Raw genomic sequence first — 6,451 nt, 5'->3', positions numbered from 1 at the left:
TCCCATGAAGAAATTCTGATAATAAGAGAGGCAAAATAGAAATAAAATAGGCAAAAACTTTTATTATTTAAAAGAAAAAAATTCTTTGGAATAGAAATTTTTTATAATTTATCTACATTATTATTGAGAAGAAATAGTAAAATTCATTGTTTCTCATGTAAGAAAAATAGTAAGTTTTATTTAAATGTTACTTAGTTTAATATAAGAAAAAAACATTGAGACATTGCTTGTTTAAATGAACAGCAAGAACCTTAAAGCACGATTCCAACAGTTGTACTCTGGGAGAATCAATCCATATGTCACTAGGATTCTTAACATAGTTAGCTGAGGTAGTAGCTAAAAATGTAAGACCAGAAAGAATTCATTCAATATAATTTGATAAACATTTATTGAACATAGTAAGGCTTTGGGAATGTGGAAATATCAATGAACAAAAATTATTCTACCTCTCATTGACCACAAATCATTATATACATCATCTTCAACATCCATGATACTATCATCATTATCTCAAACACATACCGCACTTACCATGTGCCAGTAAATGTATTAATTTAACAAATCCTGAATAATCTTCACAGAATATCCAGAAATGTTGTTCTCATTCTAAACTGAGAAAATAAGGTTCAAATAATTTACCCAAATCACCCATAAGTTGAATGGTAAAGCCTGGGTTTGAAGCATAAGTAGTCTTTCTTACTTCAGTGTTTATTTTCTCTTTTCTTTCTTTTCTTTTTTTTTTTGTGGCCAGCTCAGTCTGCTCTGGAGATGGGGCTGGTGCAGCATGTGATGCCAGGGATCAAACTATGGTCCCTACACATGCTTAAACTTGCCTAAGCAGGTGCTTTAGACTGTTGAGCCATCTCACCAGCCCTAGTGTTTATTCTCTTTATCTTTAAATTATGTAACATAAAAATACGAAGGTCTGTGGCAGATTGGACAAGATACAAAAGGGGAGCCTGCCCTGGTCGGTGTATGTAATCTTGATGGTAGATCATTTTGACAATTGATGGGAAGAACGGCATTGAAATTGGAAACAGTATCAGGAAACACAGGCAAGCATTATCATAGTCTGGAATGAAAGAACTCTTCAGAGGTTGGTTAAAAGTATAGTAAAATAAGGAAATATAATGGTACAATTATGAATTAGAAGAAGAAGTGCTATACAATATGCTTGCTGAGAATTTAGGACCATTTTTGACAAGCAGAACCATTAACTTTTTCATTGAGGGTCTAACCATACCTAGATTAATACAGAGAAGGATGTCTATGTTCAGGGAAGAAGTGAACATTATTGAGATTAGAGAATCTGGTAAGGAAAATAGATGAAGTAGATCTCAAGAGTATAGGTGTGCAAACTTCAGGAAACAATTAGAACATTCATGACACCATGCCAGTAACACAGTGGTACCTTTTGATCTCAAGGAAGGTAATATTGACTCACCGCTTTCTATTTTCTTATCCATTAGTCTGTCTTATTTTTTCTCTGGCAGTGGAATCAATAAATAAAGTTCTTGGTAGTAGTTCTCTGCTTCATGGAGAATTCCATATAATTCACTTATTTTGCCACACTTTGAAAAGGGGCCTGTGGTCCTTGACTCACAGCTTAAGTATAACCAGATTTCTGAGACAAGAGGAAAAGTTGAGTATCATTTTATTCTTTGGAGTCATTGGCGGCATCCATAGTCTTTTGATTCAACATATTTATTTTGTTTCTGTAGTTTTTTTCTTCTTTTTTTAAAAAAAATATATTTAGTACAGGATCTACAGGGTCTACATGGTGTAGTCTCACTATGTAGATTGGACTTGTAGTGATTCTCCTGTTATTAGCCTCCCAAGCACTGGAATGACAGGCATGCACCACCACACCTGATCTCAATGGTTGTCTCAGAGCAAGTCCCTGGGGTGGGGTTGGCAAGGCATACCAGGAACCAAACCCCGGCCACCGCGCTCTACCTAAGCAGGTGCTTTGGTTCGCTGTGCTATCTGGCCAGCCCTTCTCTAGTGTCTTAAGTGTTGATATAACTTTAACAATGTTTCATTTACAGAATAACACAACTATACTCCAAGCATGTACTTGTGTATCATATCACATAAAACAGAAGAGAGAACCTAGCTGCATACATCTTCAGGCTAGCAATCCAGCCCTCTGTAGGAAAGGCATGAGATGGTTTGTAGACATTTTCAGCCAGTTTGAGAGTGCTAACATCTATTTTCCTAGGAATTTGATGCTGGCTTACATATACTTACTGTTGTAGTTTCTACAGGCTTTGTAAATGTCTGAGTTTTATGATGCATATTGATGGGAGCTATTTTTGCACTCAGGTTTGACAGAATTTCAGACAGTGTTTGCTGCAAATGTCTCTAGAATAAACAACAGTGGAGAATGCTGGTGTCATCACATTTGCTGCTAGTTGGCTCTTCAAATACGAGGAGGAGTCATTACCCTTGCTTTATCTTAATGGTAACCTATTCAATAAGAAAAGAAAAATTAAACAGCAATAAACAGAAATTAAAGGATTTGAAATAAGTGGGTATAGGAGAGCTTCTGTCACACTCTCGGGACCACTCTAGACACAGCCCAAGCCCAGTCCCTGAAAGTGTATGGGAGAGCTTCCATGTTCCCATTTGCTTATTGGATTCCTGTGGACCCAGCCCAGGCCTGACTTGTGAGTGAATGCTTCTGTCCTGCTTTCTGGACCCTGCCAGATCCAGCACAGGCCTTCCATAGAGGCCTGGTGTGAAACTCTGCAGCTGAAGTCCCTACCGAGAGGTTAGGGGTCAGAACCACCCAGATAATCAAGGAACAGAACATCTTGCCACAGGGACACAGCAGGTTAACCTCCAGGGGCTGTAACAGGAAGAAGCTGAGCACAGATGCCAGACCCAAGCCAGGCACAACTGGATGAATTCTAACTTCATAGATCTGCACCCAGTAAGCTGAGACATTTTGCTAGACCCAGATCTATAAGAGCATCCTTGTTCTTTCTCTCTTGACTGAGAGAGAGAGCAAAAGATAACTTGGATGAACTAGTCTTCCTGGAAAACATCAGTTACAGTAAGGAGAAGTGATCAGACAGAAATTAGCAGAACTAACTTAAATACAAATTCCCAATTTAATATCTTTTTAGATGTACTGACATCATGATTGACAGAATGGGAACAAATAAATACCTTAATACTGTAAATCAAATGTATAGAAAATGAAGAGCAAACTAAATGGCAAGGCCAAAGACGAGAGGAAATTATAAAAATTAGAGCAGAAAATAATTCAATCGAGATGTGGAAAACAATTCGAAGAATTAAGGAATAAAAAAGATGGTTCTTTGAAAGATTAAATAAAATTGATAAGCCCCTAGCTAACTTCACCAAAAAGAGTAAAGAAAAACCTCAAATACAATTAATAAGGAATGAAAAGGGTGAAATGACCACAGACCCAGTGGAAATTAGGAAGATAATCAATAGCTATTTTGAAACTCATTACTTTCGCAGAATAGAAGACACAGAAGAAATGGACAGATCCTTAGAAAGGTATAATTTACCAAAACAAATCAAGAAGATATGAGAATTCTCAATAACACAATAAGAGTCAGATGAAATACAAAATATGATAAAAACAAAAAAACTACTGACAAAGAAAAGAGCAGATCCTCATGGATTCACAACTAAATTCTACAAGAAATTTACAGAAGATATTATCCCAATACTCTTCAAACTCTTCAATGAAATTGAAAAGGAAGCAATCCTTCCCAAAACATTTTGGGAGGCAATTATTATACTGATGCCAAAACCAGGGAAAGATACAGCTAAAAAAGAGAACTACTGGCCAATCTCCCTCATGAACATAGATGCAAAAATCCTCAATGAAATCCTAGCAAATAGAATACAGCACACCATCAAGAAGATTATGCACCATGACCATGTAGGACTCATCCCACGGATGCAAGTATGGTCCAATATATGAAAATCTATAAGTGTAATACAATATATCAATACAGCCAAACTTAAAAAAAAAAAACACATGATCATCTCAACTGATGCAGAAGCAGCTTTTGACAAAGTCCAACAATCATTCATGTTCAAATTAATACAGAAAGTTGAAATAGATGACATCTACCTCAATCTGATAAAAGCCATGTCTGATAACTCAGTGGTTAATATAATTCTAAATGGGGGAAACTGAAATCTTTTATTCTCAGAGCTGATAAAGACAAAGAAGTCCTCTATCACCACTCCTATTCAATACAGCTCTAGAATCATTAGCTAGAACCATTAGACAAGAAGGAGAAATAAAAGGAATAAGAATAGGCAAAGAAGAAGTTAAACTATCACTATATGCAGATGACATGATACTTTACTTGGAAGACCCCAAAAATTTCCAAGAAGCTATTAGAATTAATGCACAAATTCAGTAGCATAGCAAGATAAAAGTCAATACCCAAAAGTCAATAACATTCTTCTACACAGATGAGAAACACACTGAGAGGGAAATTAAAGAAACAATATCTTTTACAATAGCACCACGGAAAATGAAATACTTAGGAATTAAACTAACTAAAGAAGTTGAAGATCTATTCAATGAAAATTACAGTATTTTGAAAAAAGAAATAGCAGAGGATTTAGGAAAATGGAAAGATATTCCATGCTCCTGGATAAGAAGAACAAATGTGAAGATTGCCATACTCCCAAAATTGTTATAGAGATTTAATGCAATCCCTATCAAAATAACAACAAAATACCTCAATGACCTAGAGAAATAGTTCCTAAAATTTATTTGAAACCAGAAAAGACCTAGAATAGAAAAGGCAATCTTGGGCAACAAAGACAAGACAGGAGGCATTACAATTCCTGATCTGAAATTATACTATAGAGCTACTATGATAAAATCACCATGGTATTTGCAACAAAACAGACCTGAGGATCAATGGAATAGAATAGAAGATGAAGAAGCCACTAAAACCACACTGAGCCAACTTGTCTTCGACAGAGGGCCCCAACATGAACACTGGAAGAAAGATAGCCTCTTTAACAAATGGTGCTGGAAAAGCTGGATCTCTACATGCTGAAAAGTAAAAATTGACAATCATCATGAATAAGCTAAAGTCAAAATGGATTAAAGATCTAAACATTAAAACAGAGTCACTAAATCTCCTGGAAGAGAAAGTAGGAGGAACTTTTGAATACATAGGGGTAGGAAAAGAGTTCACGAACAAAAATCAAACTACATGGGTAACACCTGAAAGATTTAACAACTGGGACCTCCTCTTATGGAGAACATTTTGCACATCCAAGAAATTACCAACAGAGTGAAAAGAGAACCCAAAAATTTGGAAAAAAATCTTAACTAAAAAACACTCAGACAAAGGTGTTCTGTCTAGAATTTATAAAGAACTAAAAAATATTAGGACCCTAAAATTTAAAGATCCAATCCAGAAATGGGCATCTGTGATGAACACACACATCTCAGAGGATGAAATTAAAGAACAGAATAAATATATGAAAAAAATGATCGACATCACTAGCCATCTGTGAAATGCAAATTAAAACAACACTGAGACACCATCTCACCCCTGACAGAATGACTATCATAAGGAAATCAACCAACAACAAATGTTGGAGAGGCTGTGTGGAAATAAGAACACTTCTCTGCTGCTGGTGAGAATGTAGACTGGTGCAACCATTTTGGAAATCAGTGTGGCGACTCCTTAAAAATCTAGGACTGGAAATCCCATTCAAACCAGCTATCCCCCTACTGGGAATTCTCCCAGAAGAATTGAAAACATTATATCATAGTGATCCTTGTGCACTTATGTTTATAGCAGCACAATTTGTGATAGTAAATCTTGTAAGTTACCAAAATGCCCATAACCTGAGGAATGGATGAAAAAGATATAGTATTTTTGTACAATGGAGTATTATTAAGCTATAAAGAATGATAAACTTGAAGCCTTCATATATAAGTGGATGCCATTTGAAGATATACTCATAATTGAAATAAACCAGACCCACATGTGTAAATATCCTGTAGTATTCCTAGTGTAAGAACTCAAAAGAAGAAATAAAAATTGAAAGGTACAACACAATTAAATGGAAAGCCAGAACTTACAGATTCAACAATGAAGAGAGGGCAAGAAGAACCATGACAAGGACAAAAACCATACATTTATATATACAAGATGGCTAAAGTAATGACTGTGAGAATCTCCATCAGGTTTTTGAAACTAATAGTTAGTTGGTAGGATTCTCATCCTGACTAACTATATATGCTGATACCTGTGAGCTGAACAACTAAAATGAAAATAGCAACGTGTAATGCAAGTCCATGATTGGAATGCCTGTCATTCTTGTCTTCTAAATACATACTGCATTACTCTTTCTCTCTCAAGTAAATGTTTGTTTACAAAAAGAAAAGGTAATAAATGAAAACAAGAGACAAGAAAAAATATCATGG

Source organism: Octodon degus, unplaced genomic scaffold (assembly GCF_000260255.1).
Source record: "Octodon degus isolate 3935 unplaced genomic scaffold, OctDeg1.0 scaffold00095, whole genome shotgun sequence".
Lineage (NCBI taxonomy): Eukaryota > Metazoa > Chordata > Mammalia > Rodentia > Octodontidae > Octodon > Octodon degus.
Note: the sequence above shows the minus strand (reverse complement) of the source record.